We start from the raw sequence: 24,351 nt of genomic DNA, 5'->3' as shown, positions 1-24,351 counted from the left end.
ATTTCTAGGCCCTTCAGCTGCTACTACCTTCTGATCTCTTAAAATCTTAGGTTACTTTGCATCTGCTTTGAATGTGTTTTGTATAAATCTACAAAAATGCATGTTATACCAACAAAATATAAGTTCTTTGAGGGAAGGAGACTGTTTCTTTTTTTTTTTTCTTTTTATTCTTGGTGCCTAGTTTCTACTAGTAATAAATCAAAGTTTTCTTTCTTGCTTGCTTGCTTATTTGTTTATTTTTATTAATATTGTCTTGTTATGTTATGCTGTTGAGTCATTTCCATTTTCCAATATATTTTTTCCCAACTACTCACAGAGCCATTCTATATTAAGTAAATGAATACAGACAGGAATAGGAAAAAAAGTAGTTTAGTAAGACTAATCAGCACATCAACAAAGTTCAACATGATATAAAGTATTTCATACTTATAGTTTCCCACATCTGAGAAGACATTCTTATAATGTCTTCTTTGGACTCAAATTTGTTCATTATACTGATATTCAGTTATGATTTTTTATCATCCTTTCCATCTACATTGCTTTATTAATTGTGTATGTTGTATATTGCTTTCCATATTCTGCATATAGGTTTTCCTGTGTTTGACCTATATACTTCATACTCACCATTTCTTACAATGGAATATTGTTCAATTATGTTCATGTGTCACTAGGTATTTAACCATTCTTCAACAAATAGGCAACTAATCTTTTTCCAATTCTTTGTTACTACAAAAAAAGTTCTGTCATAATTATTTTGATGTATCTGTGACCTTTCTTTTTATCTTTGGCCTTCTTAGACATGCCATATCTAACAATATAATTTCTTGGTCAAAGGATATGGATGTTTTCATACTTTCTTAAAAATAAATAAGATTTCTTGAATGGTCAGATCAATTCATGTCTCCAATAGCAGCAAAAATAAAAAAGAATGGGGCATCAGCAACATGAGTCTTTTAAGGTATTGCTGCCATGCGAGACATACACACACATACACACACATACATACACACACAAATATCAATGAGAATCCATATAGGAAGATAGCTTATGACTCAAAAGGAAACCTTTCCAGATGGAGCAATTTCTAAATCCTGAAACTAACATTGCATATAGAGGGTGAAGTCATCTCTTGCTTCTATCTTAGAGTACCTTTTCTTTCCTCCTTCCCCTCCCTGTACACTCAGTATAAAAGAAAATACAATTTTCAAAGCTCTCTTTTATGAAAGAAGAAAATGTGAACTATTCTAAGCATTTGTGAGAAGATTCTGTTTTCCTTTTCTTCCTTGTTCTTATACCTCTGTTGTGCTCAGCCCAAACACTCCTAAAAAGTTTCCCCATTTTACAGTCTCCTTTGAGAGTTAAAAAGCTCTTACTATTACTCTTTCTTGATCCTACATGTGACTAGGGCCAGTCAGAGAAAAACTGAGAAGTAAGGAAAGTTTGTCTCCAGGAGTTCCTTTATTTCACTTTTTGAGCCATAGTTCAGAATTATACAGGAATAAGCAGCTTCTACAATAAAGGATCTGAAGGATTGGGATATGGTATCATGAATGGCAAAGGAGCTTGGCTTATAACCAAGAATCACCTACCCAGCAAAACTGAATATAGTCTTTGAGAGGAAAATGGCCATTTAATGAACTAGAAGTTTTCTAAGCATTTCTCATGGAAAGATCAAATATGAACAGAAATTTCGAGTATAAGACCCAAGAGAAGTATAAAAAAGTAAACAGGAAAGAGCAGGATAAAAAGGTGAAAATAAGATGAAGGGGAATACACAGTTAGTAATCATAACTGTGAATTTGAATGGGATGAACTCACCCATAAAACAGAAACAGATAGCAGAGTATATGAAAATCCAGAAATCTACTATATGCCTTTTACAAGAAATACATTTGATTTTTTTAAAACCCTTAACTTCTGTGTATTGGCTCCTAGGTGGAAGAGTGGTAAGGGTGGGCAATGGGGGTCAAGTGACTTTCCCAGGGTCACACAGCTGGGAAGTGTCTGAGACCGGATTTGAACCCAGGACCTCCTGTCTCTAGGCCTGACTCTCAATCCACTGAGCTACCCAACTGCCCCAAGAAATACATTTGAAACAGAGAGACACACATGGAAAAACGATAAGGGATTAAAGTGGAATCTTTTATACTTTAGCTGAAGTTAAAAAAAAAAGGGCAGAGGTTGCAATTTGAATCTCAGACAAGGCTAAAGGAAAAATAGACCTAATTAAAAGAAATAAGGAAGGAAAGTACATCCTGATAAACGGTACCATAGACAAATGTAGTAATATCAATATTAAACATGTAAGCACCAAATAGTATAGGATCCAATTTTTTAAAAGAGAAAATAAATGAACTAGATGAGTAAATAGACAGTAAAACTATACTAATAGATTACCTCAACTTTCTTCTCTAAGAACTATATAAAAAAAGAAGTTAAGGTGAATGGAATTTTAGAAGAGTTGGATTTAATAGATATCTGGAGGGGGAAAAATGGGAATAGAAATAAATGTATCATACATACATACATATATATATATATGTATATATATATATATAGGCACTTACACAATAATTGACCATATATTAGGGCATAAAAAGAAAGACAGAAATAATAAATGCATCCTTCAGATCATAAAACAATAAAAATACAATCAACAAAGGACAGTGGAAAGATAAATTAAAATTAATTGTGAACTATATAATCTAATTCTAAAGAATGGAGGCTGGGGGAAGAGGGGTAAGAAGCAGCAGTCAGGACTGTTGATGATGTCTTGATCTAGCCACAGCACTGAGCTGACTTCTAGCCTATCAGAATGCAGCCCTCCTGGTTTGTGGGGAGGGGTATTCCTTTAACTTCTCACCTTTGCATCTATGGAAGTGATGGCTGGACCCCTGAACCCAGCAGATTCAGAAATCAGATTGGGCATTAGCCATAGTGAAATACAAAGAGGCCATTTCAGGTCACCATAAAGTGCTTCATAGCTTTCTGAAGCCATTGATGCAGCCTGCTCAGTCTTTGTTATCACTGGAATTACAAATAGATAGTGATATGAAACAACTCTTGCTTATTCAGGAAAGTCAGAAAAGGGCAAAGCAGGAGGAAAGGTGGGAAGCCCAGTAGACTTTGATACAATCCTTCCTCTTCTGATGTTGTGCAAGCCATCTGCCAAAGATGAGTATGAGGGTCAAAGTAGTACCAGGTCTCTTCCATTGGGATCCAGACACTCTGTTTTTTCTCCTTCAGAAGGGGAAAGACTCAACAGAATCACGCATTGTCAGCAAAACCCCCAAAGATGGCAAAACTATAATAGAAAGGCAGGCAACCAAGATCACTGTTATGAAGTGACATGTAGTTTCTCTGTATGGCCAATGAAAGGCTGAGAAGAAAAAACAAATAGCTCCAGGCTGAAGAGGCCAGACTTGGAAAGGCTCCCCTCAAAAAGGAATTGGATGTCAAGATACTAACTTTGTAGAAAATTCTGAATTATGGATCCTGCCTCCTCCAACAGAGATAGTTTCAGCTTCCTCTACCTGGTCAGAGTTTGCATAAATACAGGGAAGACCAAGGATGTTTCTATCCCCAACCTTCCTCTCCTAGACTGTCAGACCCCCAACCTCCTGCTTCTGGAGCTCCCTGAAGATACTCTGAAAAGACTTATGAATAGCTAACTGGAAGGTCACAAAGGGCTAAACTGGAGGTGGTAAGGTAGAGGAAATCATACAATTAACAGGGCAAATAGGGAAAAGTATTTATTGAGGGATGGTCTGGGCTAGGAAATGGTAAGTCTCTTTGTCCTGATTCAAACCAAATACGGATCAAGACTAACTTTTTTCAAGCAGCAATTATTTTCTTTCTCTTAACTTCAGTTATGCTATATATATAATAATTAATCTATAATGTCATAAAAGGTAATGCAAAATCAAATTAATATAGGAGCCTCAGGGTGGCCTTTTTTTCTATCATGCATGCATTTTGTTTTACACACTTTATCCATTCTAATAAGATTTGCCACTTACATGCCTTCCTAGATGATCTTCTGCATACTTTACAATATTCCTGATGGGATGATAAACGTAAGACTATCAGGAGAAATGTTTAAGTTTACACTTTATGAAGAAAGGAACCAAAGTATTGGTTCTTTTTTAAATTATCAGTTTAAATTAAGCCCCAATGAATAACCTATGACACGCCTGTCAGCACTGACACGCATAGCCATTTTTGATGACACATGGCCATACTAATAGGTAGTTAGTTAAAGAATTCCCCCTCCCCCTCACTTATCTTAGTTCACAGCACCCCACATAAGTTAAATAATATCAAGACAAACAAAAGAAACCAACTGACAGATGGACAAAGAAGTTACTAAGCAGGTAAATTAAATACTTTGTTTTTGGTATATTAAATAGAGTTATATATTACAATTATACATTTTTGTTATTTAAACTATAAATATCATAAAATTATGTTTTTTTTCCTCAAAGTGACATACCACCCCGAGTTATACTTGTTTTTTTGGTGAATTTTGACACACCAAGTTCAAAAGGATGCCCATCACTGCATTAAGCAGTGTACATTATAAGTTTTAACTTTCTGTTTGCTGTATTAATACGTTATGCATCATTTAAAAACTACCCAAGGAATTATCACTTTGTTTTGAATGGTGCATGAATGGAAGTAATACAAGTTAGCAGTATTTGATTGGAAGAAATCAATAAAAAATTGTGGTTTATTTTTTGAAAATGGGTAGGTTAAAGAATAAATCATAGAAATAATAAATAATTTCATTAAAGAAAATGACAACAATGAGACAATACATAAACATTTATGACATTCAGCTGAAGTAATATTTAAGGGGAAATTTATATTTCTAAATCCTTCCAACAGCAAAATAGAGAAAAAGATCAATGAATTGACATGTACCAAAAAATAAAAACAAACAACAAAATTTAAAAATGCCCAATTTAAAGCCAAATTGGAAATCCTGAAAATCATAAAAGAAATTGATAAAATTTAAAGTAAGAAAACCATTGAATTAATTAATCAATTAAACAGAGTTGTTTTTTTAAATGAATAAACTAGACCTTTGATTAATTTCATTAAAAAGCAGTAATCCTCAAAACAATCTTATATTGGGTAGGAAATAGAATGGTAGGCCAATGGAATAGATTAAGTACACAATAGGAAGTTATAAATGGCCAAAGCTGTCAAATATTTGATAAACCCAAAGATCCCAGCCTTTTGGGATAAGAACTCACTATTTGACAAAAACTGCTGGGAAAAGTGGAAAACACTATGGCTGAAACTAGGTATAAACCAGTATCTCACATGCTATACCAATATAAGGTCAAAATGAGCATGTGATGCAAATATAATGGATGACATCATAAGTAAGTTAGGGTAGAGTGGAAATTTGACTTGTCAGATATATGGATAAAGGTGAAAAGTATGACCAAACAAGAGAACATCCTGAGATCTAAAATGAATAATGTTTATTACATTAAATTAAAAAGGTTCCATACAAACAAAACCAATGCAACCAAGATTAGAAGGGAACCAATAAACTGGGGGTGAGGGGCATTTACAACAAATTTCTCTGATAAAGGACTCATTTCTCAAGAACTGAGACAAATTTATAATAATAGAAGTGATTCCCCAATTGACAAGTGGTCCAAAGACATGAACAAGAAATTTTTAGATGAAGAAATCAAAGCTATTTATAATTATATGAAAAAAAATGTTCTAAATCACTCTTAATTAGAGAAATGCCACTTAAAACAACTCTGAGGGACCATCTCACACTTTTCAAATTGACTAATATGGCAGCAAAGAAAAATTATGAAAAGGATGTGGCAAAATTGAAACATTAATATATTGTTGGTAGAATTGTGAACCGATCCATAATTCTGGAGGACCAATTGGAATTATGCCCCAAGGGATATAAAAATCATTTGTATCCATTGATCTAGTAATACCACTACTGGGTCTGTATTCCAAAGACATTTTTTTAAAGGGGAAGGAACTTTTTGTATAAAAATATTTATAGCAGCTTTTTTTATGGTGGCAAAGAATTGAAAATTGATGAGATACCCATCAATTGGGGAATGGCTGAAAAATTGTAGTGTAGGATTTTGATGTGATGCTATTGGACTGTAAGGAATGATAAGTAGGATGATTTTTAAAAAACAACCTGGAAAGAACTACATGAATCAATGCATAATGACATGAGAAGAATGCTGTACACAGTAACAGTCATATCGTACAATAATCAACCATGAATGAATTCACTAGACTCATCAATACAATAATCTAAGACAGTTCTGAAGGACTTTTAACAAAGAATGTTATCTACCTCTAGAGAAATAATTGATAGAATCTGGAGTAGATCAAAGCATGCTATTTTCCTCTTTATTTTACTGATGTGTGTTTTTATCTTGGAATTTTAGTTTTATATGAGTATTCTCTCACAACATGATCAATATGTTATATATGCATAACCCAGATCAAATTACTTACCATCTCAGGGAGCAGGCAGGGAAGAGAAGAGGGAAACTATTTGGATCTCATGATTTTAAAAAAAGTAAAAATTATTATGTGAAATTGAGAAAATAAAATATAAATTAAAAAAAAACAAGCACTTATTCAATGTCTTTTATGTATTAGGCATTGCCCTAGGTACTAGGAATACAAATACTTGGAAGAAAATAGAATCTGTCATCATGGAACTTGTCTTCTCTGGGGAATCCAACCTGATGATGAGCCTCTTTCAACTCAACTGGCTGGTCTGGGGATGAAGACATATGATTTCTCATCAGACTCATGTTCAAAGTCTTTCCAATTTGGTAGAACCCACAAGTTTGTACTTCCTTGGCATAGCCAAAGATGATTTCAGCAGAAGGAAACAGTATGGAAAATACTTGCAAATTAGCTTCTTTCAATGATACTTTTCCTCTAAGTTGAAACCTTTCCATAACCAGAGTGACTCACTAGGTCTTGTGAGGAGTTTGGTTTGTGGTCAACCAACAAGCATTTATTAAACTCTTACTATGTAACTGGCATTGGGCTAAGCACTGTGAAACCAAGAAAAAGGAAAAAAAGAACAAAAACTGAACCCCTCCCTGTGCTCAAGCAGCTTAGATTCAAATGGAGGGAAATAACATGTAAATAACTATATATTTACAAGATATATAAAGACTCAATAAAAGATAACCTTAAAGAAAAGGCTTTGACTTTGAGGGATGGAGAGAAAAGTTAGGAAAGCCCCCCTGCAGAAGGTTGGATTGATGGTGAGTCTTATAGGAAGTCAGAGAAACCAGGAGGCAGATGTGAGGAGGAAGAGTTGGAATAGGGAGAGACTTGAGGGAGAGCAATAAGTAAACTATTGTAACATTCTAGGTATAAGGAGATAGAGGCATGTTCTAGACTAGTGGCTTTGTGGATTGAGAGAAGGGGGTGTATATGAATGATTTTATGGTAGAAATGACAAGATTTGACAACAGATTATATATGTGGGATGATTTCACTCTGGGTAGGCTGACACAGAGGCTGTGAACTTGAGTGACTAGGAAGATAGTAATACCCTGGGCAGTTAACAGCAAAGTTGGGAAGAGAAGAAAGGCTAATTTTTTAGTGAGGGTGGAGGATGAAAAGATGAGGTCTGTTTTTGATATTCTGAGCTTGAGATGATTCTAGAATCTGCACAACTCCAATTAAAGATGTCCTAAAGCTAATTAGTACAATGAGGCTGGAGCTTAGTAGAGAAACTAGGTAGGGCTGGATATGTGTGTTGAATCCACAGGTACTGGTAAGATCACTAAGTGAGATACTATAGAGGAAGAAGAGGGCTCAGTTCAGAACCTTGGGGGATACTCACAATTAGTGAACATGACATAGATGAAGATGCAGCAAAGGAGAAAGAATTGTTGGACAGATAGGAATAAAACCTAGGTCAGTGTCATAAAGCCTAAAGAGGAGAGAGTATTCAGGAGGAGGGAATTTCACAATATGTAAAACAGGAGAAAGATCTAGGAGGATAAAGAAAAGATAATTAAATTTTTTGGAAAGTTAAAGGATTACTCATGGACTCTTTGAGCTCTCAGCTGAAATTGGTAACTACTATATCAGCTTGGCCTCCTGTCAAGATGAAATGATAAGAAATAATCAGGACAGGGATCTAACATAAAGGGGGACCTCAGGGTAGTGAGTCATCTATAACTCTTCATTCTTCCTCATCTTCTCTCCCCATCATTCCACTAAATGGCCAAATGTTGTTGGTTATATCTCCATAATATCTTACTCATCACTTTCTCTCGATTCACACAGCTAATATAATAATGATAATAATAATAATAGATGTTTTTCAGTCACACCCAACTCTTTGTTATCCCTTTTGGGTTTTGGTTGTTTTTTTTTTTTTGACAAAGATACTGGAGTGGTTTTCCATTTTGTTATCCAGCTCATTTTATAGTTGAAGAAACTGAGGTAAATATGATTAAATGACTTAGCTATGATCACATAGCCAGTAAGTGTCTGAAGCCATATTTGAACTCAGGAAGATAAATCTTCTTGACTCTAGCACCAGCACCTATCCATTGTGCCACCTAGCTGCCCAATAATAGTAGAAGTAGCATTTATGTTGGGCTTTGATGTTGGCAGAGCTCTTTATTCTTTACCAATGCTATGTCATAGATCAGTCCTACTAAATCAATTTTCATCTAAACTACTATGTGTCTTCCTCTTCCAAGTCATCTTTCCTACAACTGCCATGGTGCTATTACTAAAGCCTAGATCTGACCATATCATTCATTGGCTCAATATAATCTAATGGCTTCTGATTACTTCTAAGATCAAATATAAACTCCCATTAATTCACCTTATAACCTTATCACAATCTACTTTTTCAGACTTCTTATACATTATTCCCCTTCACATACTCTTGAATCCTTTATGTTGCCCTTTACTCATGGAATTCCATTTACTGTTTTCATATCTTTACCTAGGATGTCCTCCACTGCCTGGAATGCCCTCCCTCCTCACTTCTGACTTGGAATTCCTGGTTTCCTTCCAGGGTCAGCTCAAGATTTACCTCCTACATGAGGATTTTGCTCATTCCCCCAAATCCAAGCCCTACTCCCTTACCACCCAAATTAACTTCTTCTAATTTTTCTTATACCTGTATACTTGTGTCTCCCCCAACAGAATGTGAGCTCCTTGAGGACACAAACTGATTTGTTTTGTTTTGTTTTGTTTAAATCCACCGTATTCAGCTTGATAGGTGCATATGCCTATTTGTTGATTCCCTGGGGTCAAGCAAAAAGATGGCAATCAACCCTGATTTCCATCAATATCAAAACACCAAGTAGGACCTTTTTCCTTTTTTGCACTAAAATTTATCAGAAACTAGTTAACGGGAAGAGAAAAAAAGCCTCCAAAACGATTTGGGAGACATTCCTTGGAACTCTGACTCACATCTGTTCCAGGATTCTAGCAGCAACTGTGAATAAAATCCACCAATTTGCTACCACATAGAAAATGAGAGACATTCTTTCAGAATGGACAATTTTCTTCATGATGCAGCATCATTTTTTCAGAATCCTTGTGATGCCAGAAGTAAATTCTATTTCATCTTTTTGTCCTCAGAAGTAGGGTCTGTCCTTAATACTTTCTTTGGAAACTATAGAGATGGCTAAGCCATTGTCCCCTATCATCTCCTATTTCTTCCTTCCCTTCAAAAGGTCAGACAGCAAATAAGCTTTTATTAAACACCTGTTGTCTTCCAGGCACTGTACTAAGGTCTTGGGATACAAAGAAAAACAAAAAATAATCCCTGACCTCAGGGAGCTCACAATTTGATTAAGGAGATAACATGCAAATGACTTCACAAAGAATCTATAAACAGGACAGATGATTGGATATTCCCCCTATCCTCAGATAAATTTTTTTTCCTTGTCACTGGGGATGGGGGAAATCATACCTTGACTATTTGTAGTTGAGGTAAACAGACCTAGTAAAAGAATTAACAGAGTTGGGAGTTTATTCTGTCTTTTGCCATCTAGGGTCACTTGAGTTGTAAGGGTCATCTAGTCTCAATGCCTTCATTTTACAGAAGGAACCATGGCATGAGACCATGAAAGGACTTCCCTAATGTCATATGGGTTGTTAGCTTTATAAAAAAAGAATCTGTTAGCAGATCCTCTGTCTCCAATCAGAAGTCTTTCCTGAGCACTCTGCTGCCTATATTCATATGATAGAAATGGGAATGGGCTAAGAGATCATTTAAAAATCATAGATAGGGGTTCTCTAGAGATCATCTATTCTGAGAACTCTTAACTGGGAGTCCTTGAACATGGTTTTTAAAAAATACATATTTTGATCATTATATTTCAATATACCTGGCATGCTTTATAATACTATGTATTGTATTGCATATATTTAAAAACATTATTTCCAGGGGGAGCAGCTAGATGGCTCAGTGGATTGAGAGCCAAGTTTAGATACAGAAGGTCCTGGTTCAAATCTGGCCTCAGACACTTTTTTGCTGTGTGACCCTGGGAAAGTCACATTAACTCCCACATTAACTCCCTAGCCCTTACAGCTTCTCTGCCTTAGAACCAATACACTATTGATTCTAAGCTGGAAGGGGCAAGGGTTTAAAAAAAACAACATTATTCTGAGACAAATTTCATAGACTTCAGTAGGCTGCTGAAAAGATCCATCACACACACACACACACACACACACACACACACACACACACTAAAAGAAAACTTGATATAATTCAGTCCCTGCATTTTACAAATGAGGAAACTGAGTCCCAATGAGAAGAAAGAAAAGAAACGACTCATATCCTGGATTATTTGAGATGTCCAAGTGAATAATCTTTCATGGATTACTTGGAATTCTGAAGGAAGACCCTTCCCTCCCACTCCAGAATTTGTACTTTGAGAAGAGAGTAGAAAATAACAGCAGACTGAGCCCCTAGGGATTGGTTTGCCTTGTAGACTCCAGCTGTGTGCTGTCATCCAGTTTAAAGAATGACTTCTTATCATGCCAGGGAAATGGCTCACTATTCTTTGTCTTAGTTTTCCTGTCTTATGAAAATGATACACAAAATTTCTTCACTTTCCTAGAGCTACTGGATGAAATAAATTCTATAACATTATTCTTCTTTCCAGTATCACCAAAAACAATTCCCAGAATTACAAGATTCATAGTGATGGCTTCTACCCAAACATCTTTGAAGTCCAGACATTAACTTCAGATCTGGAGAGCAAGCCAGGAGTCAGAGTGATAGATACTTCTAATGCAACAGGGGTTGTATCCAGTTGTTTTATCAAAGACCCTTGGGACTTGACCAATCCCTGCAGTAGCAGGTAGTGGAAAAAGCATTAGATTCCAAGATGGACTGTTCTACTAACTGGCTGTTTGACCATGGGGCCAATTATTAAATCTATCTTCTCTGGACCTTGCTCAATCAGCTAATCAGTAAGCATTTACTGTGAACCAGGTACTGTGTTAAGTGCTAGGACTAAAAAAAAAAAAAGACAAAAATAAAATAGTTCCTTCCCTCAAAGAGCTTATATTCTCTTAGGGGAGATTTGTACACTGTCTTCCCTTGTAAAATAAGGGAAGGTGATCATTTTGTATTTATACAATACATTAAAATTATTTATAAAATTTTATATCTTTAAATGTCATATCATATTCAGCCCCTACCTCACCCAAATAAAGAAATCATAGGATTGTAATCTGAAAACTGAGAGATCATTAAACCCAATCCTCTCCTTTTACAATTGGGAAACAAAGAGAAAAGTGGTTTTCCAAGAGTCTCATAAGTAAACACTAGAGACTGTTCATAGAGCAATGAATACAGCACCAGATCTGGAGTCAAGAAGACCCAAGTTCAAATCCAGCCTCAGATACTGACTTGCCATGTAACCCTGAGTCACTTTAACTTCTGTTTGCCTCATCTTCCTCAATTGTAGAATGGGGATAATGATAATAATACTGTTTCCCAGGATTGTTATGAGTTTTGGTTTTTCTGTCTCCGAGTCCACTCCCTTAATTTATATATGGGGAAACTGAGGCCCAGAGTAGTTAAGTGATTTGCTCAAAATTATCCAGATAAATGATTTTAAATGTATTTTATCTCCATGCTAGCTAAACCTTTTTTGTTGGCTAGAGGTATTTAGTTGGTTGAAGAACAATTATTAAACATTTTTAAAGATCAGTGAGCCAAGGTGATAAAGTAAAGAATAAAGGATGATAAAGGGGGCAGCTAAGTGGCTGAGTGAATTGAAAGCCAGGTCTAAAGACAGGAGACCCCGGGTTCAAATCTAGCCTCATCTACTTTCTAGCTGTATGGCCCTGGGCACTTAATGCCCATTGCCCCTAGCCCTTACCATTCTTCTGCTTTGGAATCTATACATAGTATTGATTCCAAGATGGAAGTCAATAGTTAAAAAAAAAAGAATTAAGGGTGATAGATAACAACCTACAAAGCACTGGAAAGACTGTCTTTGCTGGTTATCTGTTTTGTTGAAAGAGTATGGTCTCCACATTGGGGAATCTCTGCCCTGAGAGATGACTAGAGAAATGTTTCTCTTGCAATCCGATGAAAAAAGACAGTCTTTGCTGATAGTTTTGCTGGAGGATCTGAAGTCTTGTCCCAAAAACTTTGAGAAAACATTGGAGGCTCTAGGAAGGGACCTTAACTGATGCCAAAAAACATCCTCAGTGTCTTACGTAATTATTAGTTCTCTGTAGATGGAAATTTATGAATGGGCAGAGAGGAAAAAGATAAATGGGGAACTAAGAAAAAATTAATGCTAAAAGTTCTCTAAAAGGGAAGCAGAGCAATGTGTTTGGTCAAAAGAGTAGAAATAAAAAGAATAGGGTTATGCCACACATATGACTAAGGAGAATGGGGGATGATGTGGCTTTGGCAGAGGTCTAGAGGGCAAAATCAGTTACTGTGCTCACTTTGTGGGGTATGGTACACTGCTCCTCCCTCCTCCTCCAGGGAGGCAACAGGAGAGGGGAAGTACATATTCTAACTCCCAACCTGACTCACAATCACATGTGCTCTGGCATTGCTCCTGAGATTTGGCATCATTCCACAATGCTGACCTTGTCAGAAGGGAAGAACCATCAAGTTATAGACTTGGGAAAGAACCTCAAAGGAAGGTGAGAATCATTCTGTTTTCAAAAAAAGTATGACTGCTCTGAAGCCTCTATTATGAGCTGGGTACCATGCCAGAGACTAGGGATATAAAGGCAAAAATAAGACAGTTCTGTCCTTAAGGAACCTATCCTCAACTGGAATTGGGGTGATTTTCAACCAATCAGCAATTATAAAGCAATCAAACATTTATTACATGTCTACTGTATGGCAGGCAGGAATACAAAGATTAAATAAAAATAATATAAATATAAAATAAATAAAAATAAAAAAATGAGAGAGTCCCTCCTCTCCAACTCAACTCAGAAAAGGCTGAACCAACTTGTGGACTCCAACTCTGCCCTGCCCTGACCAGAACATGGCATCTGGCTTTCAGACTCCATCCTTTCAGGTGTTGGATATTTTATGGATGCTATTGACCTAAGCAATTTTTCAATTATTCATTTTTCAGCCTTCCAGTGTCTTTAATGAGCAGGCTCAGAGTAGGAAGCAAAAACCCTTCAAATGAGAAAGAACCTCAGGAGGAACCTATTGCAACCTCTGTGTGATTAAGCATTAGTTGTACAACATCCCTCAATGTGGTGACCTTAAGTAAAGGGGAACTCTGTTCTAAGGCAGCCCCATTCTACTTTTGGGGTAGCTAGCAGTTTTTCTTCTTATATTTAGACAAAATTTGCATTTCTGAAACTGTCTACTCCATTGCTTCTAATTCTGGTCCTTGGGCCAAAACCTAAGCAATCTAATCACAATTCCATTGTTTGAATACACATCATATCTTTCATAACATGTAGTTGTCCATAAGCTATATTGATGGAATGAGATTTTATCAAATGATATTAGAAATCTAGGTAAAGGGTGGCCATGACATTCCCCTGATGTACCAGCATAGGAATCAGAAGGGGGAAAAAAGCAAAAACAACCCCCCAAAAGAGATGGAAATGGAAATGGAAATGAGGTTAAACTAGTATGAGACTTCCTTTACAAAAGACTTGCTGACTCCTTGTGATAGCCATATGTATGCATTCCATTTCTAAATGGAGGTAGCCTTGCAGAGTGGATGGACCACTTGACTTAACTGAGTTCAGACTATAGCATTCTATCTATTTTTCCTTTGATTGCTTTGAAATCTGCTATCCCAAAATTTAGAATGTTCATTAAGCCACACTTGCTTTACTTTTTTTTGTCACAAATTCTAAGCTACTTTTAATGGACTTTGGAGATAAACTAGTCCAACCTTCCATCTTACGAATGAGGATACTGAGGCACAGATGTGCCTATAATTTACTGTAATTTCCTGTAATTTATACAGTTATTGGCAAAGTGGGAATTCAAACACACATCGTCTTACTCCAAAGCTAACTTCATTTCTGTTACACTACATAGTCTGATTGGGACACTTTCTTTCAAGTTCTCCATCAATTCTATTTATATCATCTGATTTTCCTTACTCTTTAGAATCAGATTTAGAAATAGGAATTCCTTTTGTTACTCCTGTCATCTTTGGAAGGGTGAAACTATCATTAAAGAAAACCAAGAATTTGCCAGCTGCTTTGCTCTGGGCTGAAGGATAGGTCAGGTTGATGTCCTTCCTGGATCTTTGCCTGATTCTTCTAGATTTCCAAACAATGCCCTCTCTTCTGTTGGCTCATCCTAGAACTTCCTTCAGGGCTTTAGGCCCTTCTCATCCTGGAATGAATAGCCTACTCTTTTGCTTTAAAAAAAAACATACTTTCTGTCTTAAAATTGATACTGCATATTTTTTTCCATGGTAGAAGTTAGTTGGGGTTAAGTGACTTGTTCCAGCTAGGAAGCATCTGAGACCAAATTTGAACCCAGGGCCTCCCATCTCTAGGCCTCTCTACTAAGCCACCTGGCTACCCACTACTATTATGCTTTCCTGGGCTCTCGATCCACACAAAGTCACTTACTCAGAGGAGTGTCCATTTCAAATCCACCTTATAGTTGTTTTTTTAAAGTCTCATAGATTTTAATTCATAAAATATTAGTAATTATTTTCACTAATAGTAAGAGAAAGGCAATTCCATACCAAATGGAAGCCTAGTGAGCTTATGTATTTTTTGTATGTTTGTTGCATTTTGTTTTGCAAAGACAGAGTTTAAACTGATACTCACATTTTAAAAAATTTTGACTTTTTTTCCTCAGTAGTCAGAATGTGAAAAACATTGATGAAGATGGAGAAATGGGCCTTTTCACTTCAAATGAAGTGGTTTAAAAATGATAAATCACTTGAAATAATTTTTAAAAAGAAATGATGTAGGGAGGTTCTAGGTTCAAATATGGCTTCAGCCACTTCCCAGCTGTGTGACCCTGGGCAAGTCACTTGACCCCCATGGCCTACCCTTACTACTCTTCTGCCTTGGAGCCAATACACAGTATTGACTCCAAGATGGAAGGTAAGGGTTTTAAAAGATAATAAAAAATAAAAAAAGAATAAAAAAAGAAATGATGCTATGAATATTAAAATATTACTTTAGTGGTATTTTTTGTTATAGTTTTCATTTCCTAATTTATCTCTCTCCCTACTTTCTCTCCTCATAGTGACAACCATCCCTTAAAATAAAGCATGAAAATAAATAGTATAAACAAACAAACAAGGAAGGTGGTCTAGTAGTTAACCATCTCTCAAACTGTACAATAAAACAGTAATTATCAAAACAGTTTGATACAGGATAAGAGAATGGTATCAATGGACTAGATTAGATATACAATGTATAGGGGTAAATGACCTTAGCAAACTAGTGTTTGATAAACCCAAAGACTCTACCTTTTGGGATAAGAATTTTCTATTTGCCAAAAACTGCTGGGAAAACTAGAAGACAACATGGCCAAAACCAGGTATATACCAATTATCTCATATCTTATATCAAGATAAGTGTCAAAATGGGTATATAAATTTGATAGAGTGATACCATATGTAAATTAGGGGAACGTAAAAGAGTTTACCTGGTAAATCTATGGGGAGGGAAGAATTTATGAAATAGAGAGCATTATAAGATATAAGTGAATAATTTTTATTATAATGAATTAAGAAGGTTTTGTACGAACAATATCAATGTAACCAAGATTAGAAGGGAAACAACAAAATTGGGAGGTGGGTTTTATAGCAAATTTCGCAGAGAAAGACCTAATTTCTCAAATTTTTAGAGAACTAAGTTAAATTTACAAGAATAGAAATCATTTCACAATTGACAGATGGCCAAAGGATATGATCAAATAATTTTCAGATGAAAAAATCAAAGTTATTAATAATCATATGAAAAAAATTTTCTAAGTCTCTCTTGATTAGAGAAAAGCAATTTTAAAAACCTCAGAGGAACAACAACACATATAACAGATTGGTCAATATGATAGTAAAGGAAAGTGATAAATATTAGAGGGAATGTGGTAAAATTGGGACACTAATGCACTGTTCATGGTATTGTGAAGTGATTGAACCATTCTAAAGGACAATTTGGAGCTATGCCCAAAAGGACTAAAAAACTCTGCTTATTCCTTGATCCTGTAATATCACTACTGGGTTTGTATATCAAAGAGATCATAAAAAGAGAGAAAGGTCCTCTTGTACAAACATATTTATAGCAGCTCTTTTTGGGGTGCCAAAGAATTGGAAATTGTGGTGATGTCCATCAATTGGGGAATGGCTGAACAAATTGTGGTATATGTTGGTGATGGTATAATATCATTGTGCTATAAGAAATGGTAAGCAGGATGATTTAGGAAAAAGCTGGAAAGATATGCATGAACTGATGCAGAGCAAAATAAGCAGAACTTGGAAAGCACTGTACATAGTAATAGCAATTTGTCCAATGATCAATTGTGAATCTTAATGATTCTCAGCGCTGATCCAGGATAATTCTGAAGGACTTTTGACAAAGAATGCTATTCACCTCCAGAGAAAGAACTGTTGAAGTCATTAAATCATACTATTTTTCACATTAGTTTATAGTTTTATTTGGGGATTTTGATTTTATATGAATATTCTTTTGTAATAATGACCAATGTGGAAGTTTATTTTGCATGATAATACACTTAGAACCCATATAAGATTGCTTTACCATCTCTAGGAGAGGGGAGGGGAGGGAGGAGGGAAACAATTTGTACTTTGGAAAACATGTTAAAAATTGCTATTACATGTAATTGGGAAAATAAATATCTTTAAATTAAAAAAATAAAGCAGGATGAGTACAAAACAAAACAAAACAAAAACCCAACTATTTCTCTCCTATAGCTCCTTATCTTTGCAAAGAAGGAGAGTATCTCTTCTTTGAGGTTATTTGAGATTCAGTCATCTTTGACTCTTTGTGACTCCTTGTGGGGTTTTCTTAGCAGAGATCCTGGAATGGTTTGCCATTTTCTTCTCCAGTTCATTTGACAGTTCATTTTCTTCTCCAGTTCATTTGAAGCAAAATAGGGTTTAGGGTCCCATGGTTAGTAAGCATCTGAGGCCAGATTTGAATTCGAGAAGATGAGTACTTCTGACTCCACACCCGCCACTCTATCTATTGTACCAACTAGCTGACCTTCTTTGGGATTATTTTTGATCATTTCACACTCTGATTCTATATGTGTCATGAACTGTCCCATTTGCATTGTTCTAGTCCTTGTTCACTCACTATTCTCCTGACTAAGGTTATTTCAGTTTGTATCATTTCATAAAAGTCTTCCCAGGTTTATCTCCATTTTTCATAGAGATAATTTCTGAGGGCAATTTAAAATTATGTACAAAAAGCTTTAAAAGAATGCTTGCCCTTTGATCCAGCAATACCACTGCTGGGTTTGTACCCCAAAGAGATAATAAGGAAAAATACTTGTACAAAAATATTTAAAGCTGCTCTCTTTGTGGTGGCAAAAAATTGGAAAATGAGGGGATGTCCATCAATTGGGGAATTGCTGAACTTTGGAAAATATATGTTGAAAATTGATATTACATGTAATTGGGAAAATAAATATATTTGGATTTAAAATTTGTGGTATCTGATGGTGATGGAATACTACTGTGCTGAAAAGAATAAACTGGAGGAATTCCATGTGAACTAGAAAGACCTCCAGCAATTTATGCAGAGTGAAAGGAGAATTACCAGGAGAACATTGTACACAGAAATGGATCCACTGTGGCACAGTTGAAAATAATGAACTTCTTTACTAGCAGCAATACAATGACCCAGGACAATCCAGAGGAACTTATGAGAAAGATGCTATCCACATCCTGAGGAAGAACTGTGGGAGTAGAAACACAGAAGAAAAACTTAAAAACAAAAACTGCTTGTTGGCTCTGGGAGTGGGGAGGAAAGAGGGGAAGGAAAAACTGTGAATCATGTAATCATAGAAAATATTCTATATAAAAAAGAAATTAAATGAGAGAGAATTTCTTTTAGGTCAGTAATATTTCATCATCTCCATGATTTGTTTAGGCATTCCTAAATCAAAACACAGCTATTTTGTTTCTAGGTCTTTGCACCTTCAAAAAGTGATGGTGAAAGTTTTATGTCAGTGGGATTTTTCATCCTAGCTTTAATCTCCTTGGAGTAAAATCAAGGTAATATTTGGGTCAGGAAGCAAAGATATTTCAATCATTTTCTCCAAATTGCTTTCTAGAATGGTTGGACCAATTCACAGCTCCACTTATAATTCATTAATGTACATTAGTCTTTCCATAACCAGGAAGTGAATTCTCATATTATTTCCATGGAGTCAAATGTAACCATTATGGTCAGACAACATTCAATTTGGAATCCTTTTTGCTGGTTCCATTTAGGTAGTTACCATCATTCTTTATATTGTTTTCCTGCCCACAACCACTCTAGGGACCCTGGAAGGCACTAACTTGAACTGGAGCCAACCTAGCCCCACTCTTCTTACCCCAACTTATCAAAACTTAACTTCTTTCCTGTCAATGTCCTATTCTCTGTTTCTCTACCTGGTTGAATTCTAACCCCAGTATCCACGTCCCTGTTGTAGGGAAGCCAGGATTCCCTATTACATTCCTACTGTTAGATCTGTAAAGAGTGAATCAAACTCTCTTTATCAATCAGCAACTTTTAAGTTAATCAATCAAAAACTTAAGTACCCCTACTTAGTACCTTACCAGTCACTAAATATGAGGGTTCACAAGTCACTTGCTAGAGTGGTTGACAACTCCAGAGGCCAATGCACCCCCCCCCCCCGTCTTTGGATTGTGCTAAGCAAATTAAAAGACTGCAATTGGTTCCCATAAAGTGGAGGAGTGACAAGAAGTGATGTCAAGAATACTGCTTGAAGGGGGCAGCTAGGTAGCTCAGTGGATTAAGAGCCAGGTCTAGAAACAGGAGGTCCTAGGTTCAAATCTGGCCTCAGACACTTCCTAGCTGTGTGACTCTAGGCAAGTCACTTGACCCCCATTGCCTAGCCCTTATCACTCTTCTGCCTTGGAGCCAATGGGTTAAAAACTGCTTTAAAAAGACCAACTCAAGGATTCAGTCTCAGACTCTGTCAGTGAGCCAGACTGGAAGAAGAGATTCTTTCCTTGGATCTTGCAGTGGTGAGTGGAGTGATTCCTTCCTTGGTTCTTTGGTGAAGAGACCTTCTCTCTGTGTTTGTTGGCACTTCAGTTGGACTCTTCCCTTCAGTGTGAGTTCTGGTGATATTCTTGGAGGTCTTAGCCTCCTGTGTACTGAAGGTTCTTGGTGGATTCTTCAGCATCTCCTGGTTCTTCAGATTTCAGCTATCTAATTAGGACTTTGGATTCTGGTGAGATTCAATTTTGTATTTGCATTTGCTGTCTGGAGACATTAGGATTAAACTCAGGGTATTTGTAGCTAGGAAGTACTTTCTTTCTCTTTATCTCCATTTTTCTACTTTTACTCTTTGCACCTCTTAGTAAATAAAGCTGCTAAGAATCATTTTGACTAAAGTTGTTATATTTTTAAATCAGCGACCACAATATTACTTTAGAATTCTCATATTTAGCATAAAACCTTAAATTCTTATAGATCCATTCTCTCTTGCCAATGGTGGTAATAATTGGTTACCTCTAGTTTTCCCTATCCTGTAGGCTAGAAACCTTAGGACTTCTGGGTCTTTCCATATGTCCCTTTGAGCTGAACATTCATATATATATTTATATATATGTATATATTTACATATATACATATATATATCTTTCTCCAGTTAGAGTGAAATTCATGGGAACAGAGACTGTATTGTTTTTTTTCTATTTGTATCCCCATTGTTTAGCATAGTGTTATGGCACACAAATACCTAATAAATTATATTTATTTGTTTTGATGTCTTACCATGCTTTCCTATATTCTTCAAATTCATTATTTCTCCTATTCACTCAGTAACATACCATCATGTTCACATGGCACAATTGATTTAACTATTCCCCAATTGAAATTTTAGAACTTAAAAAACTTTGATGAAACTAGAAACTTTAGTGTCTAGTGCTTTGCTACTCAAACAAGCGCAACTACGTGGCACAGTGGAGAGAATGCCAGACCTGGAGTCAAGAAGACTCAACTTCCTGAGTTTAAAGGTGGTTTCAGAATCTTACTAGCTATATGACACTGAGCAAATCATTTAACCCTGTTTGCCTCAGTTCTTCATCTGTAAAATCTGTAAAAGAAAATGTCAAATCACTCCAGTATCTTTCCCAAGAAAACCCCAAATAGAGTCACAATAAATCATACACAACTGAAACAACTGAATAACACCTTTAACCTGGTTGCTCCATCTTTCTGTCTTTGAGATCTTTGTAGTTATGTCCTTGCATTGAGAATGCTAAATCAAAGAGTATGGCCATTTTAATTACATTCATTGCACAATTACAAACTTCTTTTCCAGAATGATTGAATCAATTCATAGCTCCATCAATAGTTTACAATGCCCATTGACTTCTGGTCTCAATAACTAACCATATGCCATTTGCCCTCTCTTTTTCTGTTACCCTTTCTGTAATTTCAACTAAGGAGGGAAGGAAGGATATCTGAGTTGAGCCAATTCTTTGCAACTATGGATTCTCCCTACCAGGGGTGAGACTAAACAAAGAAACTTTTTATTTTTTGGCATGTGATGTTTTCTTTTTTCATCAGGAAACATTTTGCAATGGGAGAGAAAAATAACACCAATATATTAACTTAATATTCTTTCTCCACCACCCCCCATTTCACTTATCTCACTTCTCTCCCTTTTCTTCCTAAGATTAGCTTGGTTTTGTGGCCAACAAATAAAATCATGACCATTTCCTTTGTTTTAATGTTTTTCTAAACTGTAATCTCTTCTTCAGAATCCAATAAGGCATTCTTAGATGACAATTAGGTGTTCAAGGTAAAACCTAACCTAAGAGTTATGTATGCTTTCTGGTAGAAATGATGATCCATTTTTTTTCCTTTTTGACCCAACCCAGAATTATATTCATCTATTCCTTATAAGAAACTCCTTCTATGAATGCAGATTGGCACCTTCTTTACAACTACTTGTCACATAGAGTTTTGTAGAACCTTGAGAAGTTAAATTAATTATTCAAGAGTATGTACTCAGAGGTGAGTGTTGAATCAGATTTTGCTCTTATTGTGGAAGACTATCCATTATGCAACAAGGCCTCTGGGAGTTAATACAAATGTATGAGATCTAGAGATATCCACCAATAGATACATGGCCAACAGTTTTTGAAAGAAGAATCGTAAGGTTTCACAACCATTATATAACTACTAATAATATACATTAAAATGTAAGAAAACTCATGTTTCACTTCACATCTAACAGAAGACAAAAGTTGGAAAAATTAGTCAATGTGGAGGGGTTGAGACAAGTCATGCCAACTAATACATTGTTGGTAGATGTGAATTGGGCCAACAATTATGGAAACCAAGTTGGACCAATGTAATAAAAGTCACTAAGTGTTTCATAGCCTTTGAACCTGATATCACACTACTGGTCATTTATCTAAAGAAAGTCTGTGTCAGAAAAAAGAATCCATGTGTACCAATATATTCATGGTAACACCTCATGTGATAATAAAAAAATTAGAAACAAAATGGTATCCCATTGTTTGAGGAATGGCTGAATAAATGGCCGCATATGAATGTAATAGAATGCTATTGTACTAAAGGAACTATAAACACTGCTCATTCAGAAAAAAAACATAGGAAGGCTTATATTACCTTATACAGAATTCAATAAATAGAATGAAGAGAACAATATACATAATGATTATAATAAAGTAAGTGAGAAAAAAAACTAAAGTAAAACCAAACAATGATTAGTTATAATAATAAACTTCAACCTCAGAAAAATGCCACTGAAAGGCACCTCCCTCTTCAAAGTAAGAGAGCTGAGGGACCACAAATGTTGAATATATACTATAAGGTGAAATAATTGTATTTCTTGACTTTGCATAACTTTTCTTTTGTGAAAACGAAAACAAGTTTCATTTTTTTTTGTCCCGGGGGGAGGGGGCGAATATTTAGAAATAAATGTTATATAAGAAAAAAAAGCATCTAAAATAGTTTCTTAAAGAAGTAAAAAAAGCCAGGCGTGGTGGTGCATGCCTATAATCCCTGTTATCCAGAAGACAGAAGTTGGAGAACATTTTGAGCTCACAAGTTCTTAGATGCAGTGAAATAAGCCAATGGGGTTTCCACACTGTTAAGCATTAATATGGTGAGCTCCCAAGATGAAAGTCATTGAATTGGCTAAGGATGGGTGAATGAGCTCAGATTGAAAAAGAGAGCAAGTCAAAGATTCTGTGCTATTCAACATAGTATTGGACTGTGAGTAGCAGTTATATTTGTAGCCTAAAAAAGGTAGATATAGAAAGGATAAGAGAAGAAAGGGGCTAAGGGGAAGAAGAGGAAAGGAAGGAAGAAGAGAGCAGAGGAGAGGGAGAGAAGAGGAAGGGAGAGAAGAAGAAAGAAAAGAAAGACAGGAAAGAACAAATGAATAAATAGGTTAAGTAAATGAATGAATAGGTAAATAAATGAATGAGCAAATGAATGAATGAAAAAAATTAAAAAGTAAACTCTTAATTATAGAAGATTCTTTCAATTTACTTGAGACCACCATCTAATTATTTTAACATTTCATGGAAACTAATGACATATTTGGGCAGTTCATTGGTTTTTTTTCTCACACTTGTTTCATGTCCATCCTTTTTTAGTAGGAATAGACATATCTTAATGATGCCTTTTAGATCACTTCTTCTATAAATTCATCAATTTTAATTTATGGTAGCCAAAATACACACACACACACACACACACACACACACACACACACACACGATGCACGCACGCACACAGAGTATATCTTTTTAGTGTCCTGTAAGTCACCTGAAACTGACTTTCTTGAGATGGTGACACTCCATGATTCAGAGAAAATACCATGTCAACATCAGTATTGACCACATGGTCATAGAGTATTAATGCCTGAGTGGTCAGTATTTAGGGCTCAGAAGCAGATTAAGATCATGGGACATGCTATATAGTTTTGCACCCAGCTTGACATCTTTTTTTCAATGACAGGGTCAGTAGATGGTCCATCAAGAGCACCTGTCTGAGACATATTCTATTTAACTTGATGAAAAGTCCGTTCAACTACATGCCACAATATGGGTTATATGAATTCTCCATCCAATATGCCTCACCATCATCATAGCCAGAATATATATATATATATATATATATATATATATCACTTTTAGTTTTACAAAGAACATACATATGTAATCTTATTTGATCTACACAACAATCTTTTGAGGTAGGTGCTTTTTTTTTAAACCCTTAACCACTGTCTTCAAATCAATTCTATGTCTTGGTTCCAGAAGATCAGTAAACAGTAATGGTTTGGGTTTAAATGACTTACCCAAAGTCACATAGCTAGAAAGTGTCTAAGGCCAGATTTGAACCCAGGACCATGTTTCTCCAGACCTGGTTTTCTATCCACTGAGCCACCTAGCTACCCCCAGTAGGTACTATTATTATCCCTATTTTATAGATGAGGAAAGTGAAGATAACAGAAGTTGTATGACTTGCCCCAGGTCACACAGCTAGTAAGTGTCAGAAGTGAGATTTGAACTCATGTCATACTGACTCCAAATGCAGCCAGCACTGGATCTACTAGCCTTACAACAAAAATATATTCCATAAATGGATGAGGAGAGAATGATGAGGGGT

The 24,351-nt window shown here is 35.8% G+C and overlaps 1 pseudogene; it reads left to right on the top strand.

The window, feature by feature from the left end:
* Positions 1–2,873: 2,873 nt before the first annotated feature.
* Positions 2,874–3,671, top strand: LOC123247406 (annotated as a pseudogene).
* Positions 3,672–24,351: the final 20,680 nt, after the last annotated feature.

Source organism: Gracilinanus agilis, chromosome 4, assembly GCF_016433145.1.
Source record: "Gracilinanus agilis isolate LMUSP501 chromosome 4, AgileGrace, whole genome shotgun sequence".
NCBI lineage: Eukaryota > Metazoa > Chordata > Mammalia > Didelphimorphia > Didelphidae > Gracilinanus > Gracilinanus agilis.
Note: the sequence above shows the minus strand (reverse complement) of the source record. Positions and strands in the feature narration are given on the sequence as shown.